General features: G+C 42.6%; 1 protein-coding gene and 1 long non-coding RNA gene across 2 annotated transcripts in view; one reads left to right on the top strand and one right to left on the bottom strand.

The window, feature by feature from the left end:
- The window catches only part of LOC103190324 (mucin-6-like), a 130,170-nt gene that overhangs the window by 97,229 nt on the left and 20,071 nt on the right, over positions 1–12,870 (top strand). The gene's annotated exons all lie outside the window — the stretch shown is intronic.
- On the bottom strand, positions 7,780–10,112 carry LOC121850326. The gene is made up of 3 exons (XR_006085547.1): positions 10,103–10,112; positions 8,269–8,295; positions 7,780–7,881 (listed from the first exon to the last, which is right to left on the bottom strand). It is a non-coding gene; the product is annotated as an uncharacterized LOC121850326 (long non-coding RNA).

The following is a 12,870-nucleotide window of genomic DNA, read 5'->3' as shown; positions in this document are numbered from 1 at the left end:
AGAAAACACAACCAAACATTAGACAGACGGGAAGAGCAAATTCAATGGCTGGTTATTGGAGAATATAAAGAATGAAGCCGTTCACAAAAATGTAGAGAACATAAACCCAGTCCCCGATGGGACTGACACCTGTGCAAACACACATCAAATAGAACATGTGAACAGAACAATTACACGTTCAGTGGATTCCAGATGATCACATGTCTTCTGCAAACGGAAATGTATCCGAGGGGAGAATTCAGAAGCACAAACCCCACTCACATTCACCTTCATCGTGCAGAATTACAACACCAACAACAACAAGATTCCATTTATAAAGCGCCTTTCACGTCAGGAGGACGTCCCAAGGCGCTGCACAGTTGGGTCATGACCCGAGCAGGGGGGAAACAGTCAGGGTGAGGGGAGGGAAGGGAGCGAGGAGGGGGTAAATGGTCAGAGTGAGGGGAGGGATGGGAGGGAGCGAGAAGGGGGAAGAGAATCGAGAGGGGAGCTGAAGGCTCGGTCAAAGAGAAAGGTTTTGAGACCGGCCTTGAAGGAGGAAAGGGAGGAAGCGGCGAAGGCACTGGGGGATAGAGTTCCAGAGCCTCGGGGCTGAGAGGACTGATTGATTCAAACATTCAAATGCAATATCCAGCCCTGAGACAACATTCTCACTACTCCTGCAATTGCTGTGCTGAAAGTATAACAAGTGTGTGTCTCACCTGGCGGCCATCGTCCAGGAAGGTTGACTGAGAAAGGAGGAAAGAAACGTCACTGGAGCAGCTGAAAGCTGACAAGACAAACACACACTGACTCCAGCACACAATTCAACACCCCAAACAATCTCCTATTTCATGCCGTTCTTTACAGTCTCTGATCAGAGCCAACACTGCAATCCAATTCTCAGCTTCAGGCAACTGGGATTTCTGTATTTGAATGACGTTTTACACATTCAGCACAAGTTGGGTTTGGAAAGCAACAAATGCCTCACGGAATGGCTTGTGAGGGTGAACTGCAAAAGGCAGAAAAGATCACTTACAGTGAAATAGGCAAAACAACGATTCCGCACTTGATGTGACAACAAATTAATTTGAAATGAATTGAATAACTGACTCCAAAATTGAAACTCAAACACTCTGTGTATTGCAAGAGTTGAAATTTAGACCAAGCAACTTCATTCTCCACGTGAATCTCAATAAGATCATAGAAATAAGAATTATATAGCACAGAAGGAGGCCATACGGCTCATCGTGTCTGTGCCGGCTTTTTGAAAAGAGCTGTCCAAATCAATAACACTCCCCTACTCTACAACAACAGCCGTCCAACTTTGTCCTCCTCAAATAATTATCTGCATCTGTATTAAAAATTGTTATCGAATTGGCTACCACTACCCTTTCAGGCAATGCATTCCTGAACCAACCAACTCGCTTTGTGAAAACACTTTCTGCTCACCTCCCCTCTGTTTCTTTTGACAACTACTTTGAAACGGTGCCCTCTGGTTACAGAGCCACCCACCAGTGCAAATAGTTTCTCCTTCTTCACCCTATCAAATCCTCTCAGAATTTTAAAAACTTCTATTTCATCTCCTCTTCACGTTCTCTATTCCAAGGAGAATAATCCTAGCGTCTCCAGCCTGTCCTGATAACTGAAGTCTCTCATTCCTGTTACCATCCTGGGAAATCTCCTCTGAGGCCCCCTAACCCCTTGACATCCTTCCGAAAGTGTGATGCCCAGAAATCAATACCGTCTCCAGCTGAGGTTTGCCTCATTTGCCAAACCAGTGTTCTATAAACGTTCATCATAACTTCCTGACTTTTGTAATCTTTGCCCCTATTTGTGAAGCCTAGTATCCCGTATGCTTTTTTTAACAGCTTTATCTACCTTTCCTGCCACCTGAGGATTTACTTATATGAAGCCCCAGGTCTCTGTAGTTCTTCAGCCCCTTTAAGATTCTACTATCTTGTTTATATTGCCTCTTCTCATTCTTCCTCCCGAAACAAATTACATTGCATTTTGTCCATATTATTGGAATTAAACTTCATCTGCCACGTATCTGCCCATCTTACAAGTTTTTCTATGGCCGCCTGCAGACGGCGACTATCGTCAACAAAATTTACTTCACTTCTTAGCTTAGCATTATCTGTAAGCTTGAAAATTCTACTCCCAAAACCCAAGTCCATGTCATTTCTATGGTCAATAGTCAATACATTCTGCATTTCCTGGACTGTAGGTATAGTAAACATGGGGCTCACTCACCAGTTGTTTTAGGTGTTGGAAGGGCTGAGAAAGTAAGAAAGTAAGAAAGGTCACTACTACAGCAAGTGGAAGCCGACAAGGAAAACACACATCTGATCCCAGCACTCGATTAAAACATCACAAACTACCCCCAGTCCATCATGCCGTGTGTGATTGCCGGCTCCAGTCTAACACCTCAATATCAACAACAGAAGTCACTGGGAACACTCAGCAACTCAGGCACTATCTATGGAGAAAGGAAAGTGAGTCAATGTTTTGCTGCTACAAGCCTTCGACAAATCTTTTCAGTTCCGACGAAGGGTCATGGACCAGAATCGTTGGCTCACTTTCCTTACTCCGTAGATGCTGCCTGACCTGCTGAGTGTTCCCAGCGACTTCTGTTGTTTGGTATTCAGATTTCCAGGATCTGCAGAATTTTGCGGTTTGACTTCAATATCAAGCTTTATCTGAGGCAAATATGAGGTGGTGCTGCTCTCTCCTTTGCTATTCAATATCAAGGCCATTTATGGGCTGAAACTTGAGATGTATGAAGCAGATGCGAAAAAGCAACTCACTTGCAGGGCGGAAAATCCAAGGTCTCTCTAGAAAACACAACCAAATGTTAGCCAGACGGGAAGAGCAAATTCAATGGCTGGGTATTGGAGAATATAAAGAGTGAAGCAGTTCACAAAAATGTGGAGAACATAAACCCAGTCCCTGATGGGAATGACACCTGTACAAACACACATCAAATAGAACATGTGAACAGAACAATCACATGTTCAGTGGATTCCAGATGATCACATGTCTGCTGCAAACTGAAATGTATCCGAGGGGAGAATTCAGAAGCACAAACTCCACTCACATTCACCTTCTTCGTGCAGAATTACTGATTGATTCAAACATTCAAATGCAAAATCCGGCCCTGAGACAACATTCTCACTTCTGCAATTGCTGTGCTGAAAGCATAACAAGTGTGTGTCTCACCTGGCGGCCGTCGTCCAGGAAAGTTGGCTGAGAAAGGAGGAGAGAAAAATCACAGCTGGAGCAGCTGAAAGCTGACAAGACAAACACACACTGACTCCACCACACAATTCAACACCCAAACAATCTCCTATTTCATGCCGTTCTTTACAGTCTCTGATCAGAGCCAAAACTACAATCCAATTCTCAGCCTCAGGCAACTGGGAATTCTATATTTGAATGACATTTTACACATTCAGCACAAGTTGCGTTTGGAAAGTAACAAATGACTCACGGAATGGCTTGTGAGGGTGAACTGCAAAAGGCAGAAAAGATCATTTCCAGTGAAATAGGCAAAACGCAGATTCCGCACTTGATGTGATAACAAATTAACTTGAAATTAATTGAATAGCTGACTCCACGAGTGATATTCAAACAGTCGGAGTGTTGTAACAGAACAAATTTTAACCAAGCAACTTCATTCTGCACATGAATCTCAATAAGGTGATAGAAATATAGAATTATACAACACAGAAGGAGGACATTCGGCTCATCGTGTCTCTGCCGTCTTGTTGAAAAGGGCTATTAAAATCAATTCCAATACCTAACTCTATACACACAGCCGTCCAATCTTGTCCTCCCTAATAATAATCTATATCTGTCAAGTTGTTATCGAATTGGCTTGCACTACCCTTTCAGGCAATGCATTCCAGATGCAACCAACTCGCTTTGTGAAAACACTTTCTGCTCACCTCACCTCTGTTTCTTTCAACAACTATTGAGATACTGTTCCCTTTGATTACTGACCACTGTCAGTGCAAATAGTTTCTCCTCCTTCAAGCTATCAAATCCTCTCAGAATTTTAGAAACTTCTATTTCATCTCCTCTTCACATCTGCTCCAAGGAGAATAATCCTAGCGTCTCCAGCCTGTCCAGATAACTGAAGTCTCTCATTCCTGTTACCACCCTGGAAAATCTCCTCTGAGCACCACCTAACCCCTGACATCCTCCAAAAGTCTGGTGCCCAGAAATCAATACCATCTCTAGCTGAGGTTTGCCTCATTTGGTAAACCAGTGTTCTATAAAGGTTCATCATAACTTCCGGATTTTGTATTCTTTGCCCCTATTTTTAAATGCTGGAGACCCCTATGCTTTCTTATCAGCTTTATCTGACTATCCTGCCACCTGCGAAGATTTACTGAAATGAAGCCACAAGTGTCTTTCTTCCTTCAGTCCCTTTTAGATTCTACCAACTTGTTTACAATGCCTCTTCTCATTCTTCCTCCCAAAATGCATTATTTTGCGTTTTGTCCACATTATTGGAATTAATCTTCATCTGCCACGTGTCTGCCCATCTTACAACAATGTCCTCCTGCAGTCTTCTACAGTCCTCCATAAAATTTGCTACTCTTCTTAGCTGAGCATTACCTGCAAGCTTGAAAATGTTACTCTATATACCCAAGTCCATGTCATTTACATGTACAAATGTCAATATATTCTGCATTTCCTGGGTAGTATAGTAAACATGGGGCTCACTCACCAGTTGTTTTAGGTGTTGGAGGGGCTGAGAAAATAAGGAGAAAGGTCACTACTACAGCAAGTGGAAGCCGACAAGGAAAACACACATCTGATCCCAGCACTCGATTCAAACATCACAAACTACCCCCCAGTCCATCATGCCGTGTGTGATTGCCGGCTCCAGTCTAACACCTCAATATCAACGACAAAAGCACTGGGAACACTCAGCAACTCAGGCAGTATCTATGGAGAAAGGAAAGTGAGTCAAGGTTTCGGTTCCACAATCCTTCAACAAATCTTTTAGTTGTGACGAAGGGTCATGGACCAGAAACGTTGACTCACTTTCCTTACTCCGTAGATGCTGCCTGACCTGCTGAGTGTTCCCAACGACTTCTGTTTTTTTATTCAGATTTCCAGCATCTGCAGTATTTTGCGTTTTAACCTCAATATCAAGCTTTATCTGAGGCAAATACGAGGTGGTGCTGCTCTCTCCTTTGCTACTCAATATCAAGGGCAATCTAAGGCTGAAACTTGAGATGTATGAAGCAGATGAGAAAAAGCAACTCACTTGCAGGGCGGAAAATCCAAGGTCTCTCTAGAAAACACAAACAAATGTTAGTCAGACGGGAAGAGCAAATTCAATGGCTGGTATTGGAGAATATAAAGAGTGAAGCAGTTCACAACAATGTAGAGAACATAAACCCAGTCCCTGATGGGAACGACACCTGTGCAAACTCACGTCAAATAGAACATGTGAACAGAACAATCACATGTTCAGTGGATTCCAGATGATCACATGTCTTCTGCAAACGGAAATGTATCCGAGGGGAGAATTCAGAAGCACAAACTCCATCACATTCACCTTCATCGTGCAGAATTACTGATTGATTCAAACAGTCAAAAGCAAAATCCAGCCCTGAGACAACACTCTCACTGCTCCCTGCAATTGCTGAGCTCAAAGTATAACAAGTGTTGTGTGTCTCACCTGTCGGCCGTCGTCCAGGAAAGTTGGCTGAGAAACGAGGAGAGAAAAATCACTGGTGGAGCAACTGAAAACTGACAAGACAAACACACGCTGACTGCAGCACACAATCCAACCCCAAACACTGCACAGTAAGGAGACTGAGGGTCTTTAGGGTTAATAAACATGTGTTATTTCTTCTAAAAAGCATATTTGTTGCTGTAATATTCTACAGATGGAGGTGGGGATTTACACACAAGCAGTTAGTCACTGGAATTATAGGCCTGGTAGTGCAATAAGGCTATAATGAGGGCATCTCAATAGCAAGAGCAGGAGGCAATTGAGAATACCTGTCGGCACGTTGCTCTAATTAGTGAAATTTCCACAAGAGTCGGGACTTGCACTTACAGAGAAAGAGCTGAAACAGAGGCCACCTTTGCATGAATAAAATTGATGTGTTACAACAGGGGTGAGAACCATCGCAAACTCCAAAGGTGATACGCAAACAGTCGGTGTATTTCACGAGTTGAAATTTAGACCAAGCAACTTCATTCTGCATGTGAATCTCAGTAAGATGGTCAATACTTTCTGCATTTCCTGGGCTGTACAGTAAACCCCACTGACATTCACCTTCATCGTTCAGGATGGGAAGCCACAGAATCACTTTCGGTAGAATTAATAGATTGCAACAGAGGCTGTCCACTATTATTGGGGTTTGTTAAAGACCTCCAGACCAGGGTCATAGCCTTGATCTGGAACTGTGGGATGAGATCAGGAAGGTGATTAGCAAGGGACCAACCATCGCAGTTGGAGATATTAACTTACCTGAAATTGATTGGGTTGAAAATGTGTCTACTGGTAAGATAGGGAAGGGATTTCTAGAGTTAATGGAGGAGTAAAAATCCCTGCATTTGATAAACTGATGGAGATTCTTACTAAAATAAGATCATGGAGCACCTGGTCAGTTATAAATTGATAAAAAAGATAGTCAATATAGGTTTATGAAGGGCAGATCATGCCAAACTAATTTACTACTTGGTTTCTAGGCACATTGTTGTTGATTTTGCATTTACAAAGCTATCGAAGGTGGTTGACTGCAAAGAGGAACAGGACAGGTTACAGGAAGATTTGAACATTCTTAGGAAGTGGGTAGATCTATGGCACATAAAATTTAATATCGAGAAATGAAATGTGCTTCCCATGGGAACAAAAAATCCAGTAAGGGACTATTATTTAAAAGGTAAGGAAATAATCTGTACGGAAAATGAAAAGGACCTTGGGAACCTGATTGATGAAAAATTGAAGCTTTCTCAACAAAGCTTGGGAGCAGAGAATAAGCCAAACCGGATGCCGGGCTGTATCAAAAGGCAATGTTGAGCCGAAACATAGGGTGATCCTAACACTTTACAAATCACTGGTGTGACAGCATTTGGATTACTGTATCTAGTTCTGGTCACTGTAATACAGAAAGGATATTGCAGTGTTTGAGAAGATACAGAGGAGAGCAACCAACATGTTTCAGGGGATGGAGGGTCTGGACTATGAGTAGTGATTAGATAAACTGGGCATGTTCACACTGGAGAAGAGAAGGTTGAGGGGCCCTAATATGATTATGGTCTTTAAGATTCTGAAGGGAATAGATAATGTAGACCACGCCAAGCTGATATTTCTTGTGCTGAACAGGGGACATGACCTGCGATTGAAAGGGGCTAAATCTGTCGAAATCAGAACAAATCTGTGGAAACACTCAGTGAGCGAACAGTAAACTTGAGGAACAGTCTCCCGAAGGAGCAGTGAAAACAGAAAATGTTGTTTCTATCAAGAACAAATTACATAGATTACTGCCAGAAAATAATATCTCGGGATTTAGGATAACGTTTGGGAGACGACTGCCAGGATGGTGGCAGGTGAAATAGATGGACCATGGTCTTCTTTTGCCAAGCACATTCTTAATGATTGGAAGTGAAAGCCGACAAGAAAAACCCACATCTGATCCCAGCACTGAATTCAAACATCCCAAACTGCACCCCAGGCCATCATGCCGTGTGTGATTGCTGGCTCCAGTCCAACACTTCAATATCAAGCTTCAACTGAGCCAAATACAAGGTGGTGCTGCTCTCTCCTTTGCTAATCAATTTCAAACCTATTTTAAGGCGGCAACGTTGAGCTCATCAAGCAGATATTAAACAGTGTCTCACTTGCAGGTACGTGAGTTGATGGTCTCCCTGGAAAACACAACCAAATATTAGTTTGATGGGAAGAGCAAAGAAAATGACTGGTTATTGTAGAATATCACAAATTAAACAGTTCACACCAAAATTTAGATCATAAACCCAGTCCCTGATGGGACTGACACCTGTGCAAACACACATCAAATAGAACATGTGAACAGAACAATCACATGTTCAGTGGATTCCAGATGATCACATGTCTTCTGCAAACGGAAATGTATCCGAGGGGAGAATTCAGAAGCACAAACCCCACTCACATTCACCTTCATCGTGCAGAATTACTGATTGATTCAAACATTCAAATGCAATATCCAGCCCTGAGACAACATTCTCACTGCTCCTGCAATTGAGGTGCTGAATGCATAACAAAGTGTGTCTCACCTGTCGGCAATGGTTCAGGAATGTTGGCTGAGAAAGGAGGAATGAAAAGTCACTGGTGCAGCAACTGAAAGCTGACAAGACAAACACACACTGACTCCAGCACACAATTCAAAACCCCAACAATCTCCTATTTCATCCCATTCTTTACAGTCTCTGAATTGCAATCCAATTCTCCACCGAACGCAATTGGGAATTTATATTTGAATGACGATTCACACATTCAGCAGCAGTTGGGTTTGGAAAGAAGCAAATGACTCACGGAATGGCTTGTGAGGGTGAACTGCAAAAGGCAGAAACGATCATTTACAGTGAAATAGGCAAAACACGGATTCCACACTTGATGTGATAAAAAATTAATTCAAAATGAATTGAATAACTGACTCCAAAATTGATACTCAAACACTCTGTGTATTGCAAGAGTTGACCAAGCAACTTCATTCTGCACGTGAATCTCAATACGATCATAGAAATACAGAATTATACAGCACAGAAGGAGGCCATATGGCTCATCGTGTCTGTCCCGGCTTTTTGAAAAGAGCTGCCCCAATCAATAACACTCCCCCACTCTACCCCCACAGCCATTCAACTTTGTCCTTCTCAAATAATTATCTACATCTCTCTTAAAAGTTGTCATCGAATTGGCTTCCACCACCCTTTCAGTCAATGCATTCCTGAACCAACCAACTCGCTTTGTGAAAACACTTTCTGCTCACCTCCCCTCTGTTTCTTTTGACAACTGCTTTGAAACGGTGCCCTCTGGTTACAGAGCCACCCACCAGTGCAAATAGTTTCTCCTTCTTCACCCTATCAAATCCTCTCAGAATTTTAAAAGCTTCTATTTCATCTCCTCTTCATATCTTCTGCTCCAAGAAGAATAATCCTAGTGCCTCCAGCCTGTCCTGGGAACTGAAATCTCTCATTCCTGTTACCATCCTGGAAAATCTCCTCTGAGCACCCCCTAACACCTAGAAATCCTCTGAATGTGTGATGCCCAGAAATCAATACCGTCTCTAGCTGAGGTTTGCCTCATTTGCCAAACCAGTGTTCTCTAAAGGTTCATCATAACTTCCTGACTTTTGTATTCTTTGCCCCGATTTATAAAGCCTAGTAACCCCTTTGCTTTTTTAACAGCTTTATCTTCCTGTCCTGCTACGTTCAAAGATTTATGTGAAGCCCCAGGTCTCTGTGTTCCTTCAGCCCCTTTAAGATTCAACTGTCTGTTTATATTGTGGAGTCCTGTAGCTCAGTGGTTAGACCACTCGCTTTGCAACCGAGAGACCTGAGTTCACTTCCAGGCACGGCGAAACCTTGGGCAAGTTTCCTTACTCCACACCAAATAATAATCCCTCCAAACAAAAACAATAATAAATTGGTCCTTTTCAATCTACGACTGTTTGTGGGACATTGCTGTGCGCAATTGGCTGCCGCGTTCCCACAAATATACAGTCAATTCACTATACAGTGTATTCTGTGAAGCGCTTTGCGACGTCCTTCGACGTGAAAAGCGCTGTATCAAATGCAAGGATAATATTATTTATTATTATTACATTGCCTCTTCTCATTCTTCCTTCCAAAACACATTGACATTGCATTTTGTCCATATTATTGGAATTAAACTATCTGCCACGTATCTGCCCATCTTACAATTATTTCTATGGCCGCCTGCAGTCTGCTATCATCCTCCACAAAATTTTCTACTCTTCTTAGCTTAGCATTATCTGTAAGCTGGGAAATTCTACTCCCTATACCCAAGTCCATGACATTTATATGGCCAATAGTCAATGCATTCTGCATTTCCTGGGCTGTAAGTAAAGTAAACATGGGGCTCACTCACCAGTTGTTTTAGGTGTTGGAGGGGCTGAGAAAGTAAAAAGTAAGAAAGGTCACTACTACAGCAAGTGGAAGCCGACAAGGAAAACACACATATGATCCGAGTACGAAATTCAAACATCACAAACTACACAAATCTTTTCAGTTCTGACGGAGGGTCATGGACCAGAAAGTTGACTCTTTTTCCTTACTCCGTAGATGCTGCCTGACCTGCTGAGTGTTCCCGAGACTTCTGTTTGCGTTGTCAGATTTCCAGCATCTGCAGTATTTTGCGTATTGACCTCAATATCAAGCTTTATCTGAGGCAAATACGAGGTGGTGCTGCTCTCTCCTTTGCTACTCAATATCAAGGCCATTTTAAGGCTGAAATTTGAGATGTGTGAAGCAGATACGAAAAAGCAACTCACTTGCAGGGCGGAAAATCCAAGGTCTCTCTAGAAAACACAACCAAACATTAGTCAGACCGGAAGAGCAAATTCAATGGCTGGTTATTGGAGAATATAAAGAATGAAGCAGTTCACAAAAATGTAGAGAACATAAACCCAGTCCCTGATGGGAATGACACCTGTGCAAACGCACATCAAATAGAACATGCGAGCAGAACGATCACATGTTCAGTGGATTCCAGATGATCACATGTCTTCTGCAAACGGAAATGTATCCGAGGGGAGAATTCAGAAGCACAAACCCCACTCACATTCACCTTCATCGTGCAGAATTACTGATTGATTCAAACATTCAAATGCAATATCCGGCCCTGAGACAACATTCTCACTGCTCCTAGAATTGCTGTGCTGAAAGTATAACAAGTTGTGTCTCACCTGTCGGCCATCGTCCAGGAAAGTTGGCTGAGAAAGGAGGAAAGAAAAGTCACTGGTGGAGCAGCTGAAAGCTGACAAGACAAACACACACTGACTCCAGCACACAATTCAACACCCCAAACAATCTCCTATTTCATGCCGTTCTTTACAGTCTCTGATCAGACCCAACACTGCAATCCAATTCTCAGCTTCAGGCAACTGGGAATTCTATATTTGAATGACGTTTTACACATTCAGCACAAGTTGGGTTTGGAAAGCAACAAATGCCTCACGGAATGGCTTGTGAGGGTGAACTGCAAAAGGCAGAAAAGATAAGTTACAGTGAAATAACAAAACAACGATTCCGCACTTGATGTGACAACAAATTAATTTGAAATGAATTGAATTATGACTCCAAAATTGATACTCAAACACTCTGTGTATTGCAAGAGTTGAAATTTAGACCAAGCAACTTCATTCTGCACGTGAATCTCAATAAGATCATAGAAATATAGAATTATACAGCACAGAAGAGGCCATATGGCTCACCGTGTCTGTGCCGGCTGTTTGAAAAGAGCTGTCCAATCAATAACACTCCCCTAATCCACACCCACAGCATCCAGCTTTGTCCTCCTCAAATAATTATCTAATCTGTATTAAAAATTGTTATCAAATTGGCTTCCACCACGCTTTCAGGCAATGCAATCCTGAACCAACCACTCGCTTTGTGAAAACCTTTCTGCTCACCTCCCCTCTGTTTCTTTTGACAACTACTTTGAAACGGTGCCCTCTGGTTACAGAGCACCCCACCAGTTCAAATAGTTTCTCCTTCTTCACCCTATCAAATCTCTCAGAATTTTAGAAACTTCTATTTAGTCTGCTCTTAAACTCCTCTGCTTCAGTGAAAATAATCCTCGCGTCTCCAGCCTCTGATCTGAAGTTTCTTGATACAATCTCCTCTGCACTCCTCCAATGCCTTGACATCCTTCCGAAAATGTGGTGGCCAGAATTCAATACATTCTCCAGCTGAGGTTTGCCTCATTTGGCTAACCAGTGTTTAATAAAGTTTCATCATAGCTTTCTGATTTTTGTATTCTGTCACAAATGCTTTTTTCACAGCTTTATCGACCTGTGCTGCCACCTTCAAAAACGTACTGAAATGAACGCACAGGACTCTACGCACAGGATTCTACCATCTTGTTTACATAGCCTCTCCTCATTCTTCCTCCCAAAACACATTACTTTGCATTCTGTCCACTTTACTGGAATTAAACTTCACCTGCCACGTGTCTGCCCATATTACAACTATGTCCTCCTGCAGTCTGCAACTGTCCTCCGCATCATATACTTCTTCTTAGCTTATCATCATCTGTATACTTGGAAATTCTACTCCTATACCCAAGTCCATGACAATATATGGCCAATAGAAAATACATTCTGCATTCCTGGGCTGTAAGTATAGTAAACATGGGCTCACTCACCATTGTTTTAGGTGTTGGAGGGCTGAGAAAGTAAGAAAGTAAGAAAGGTCACTACTACAGCAAGTGGAAGCCGACAAGGAAAACACACATCTGATCCCAGCCTCAATTCAAACATCACAAACACCCCCAGTCCATCATGCCGTGTGTGATTGCGGCTCCAGTCTAACACCTCAATATCAACAACAGAAGTCACTGGGAACACTCAGCAACTCAGGCACTATCTATGGAGAAAGGAAAGTGAGTCAATGTTTTGCTGCTACAAGCCTTCGACAAATCTTTTCAGTTCCGACGAAGGGTCATGGACCAGAAATGTTGGCTCACTTTCCTTACTCCGTAGATGCTGCCTGACCTGCTGAGTGTTCCCAGCGACTTCTGTTGTTGTATTCAGATTTCCAGGATCTGCAGAATTTTGCGGTTTGATTGTACTGCGTGCACCACCTTTATTTAGCGTCTATACGCATGGAGTGTCCAATTGTGTGCGTAGCTCACTC

The sequence above is a fragment of the Callorhinchus milii genome, unplaced genomic scaffold, assembly GCF_018977255.1.
Source record: "Callorhinchus milii isolate IMCB2004 unplaced genomic scaffold, IMCB_Cmil_1.0 Scaffold17, whole genome shotgun sequence".
NCBI classification, from domain to species: domain Eukaryota; kingdom Metazoa; phylum Chordata; class Chondrichthyes; order Chimaeriformes; family Callorhinchidae; genus Callorhinchus; species Callorhinchus milii.
Note: the sequence above shows the minus strand (reverse complement) of the source record. Positions and strands in the feature narration are given on the sequence as shown.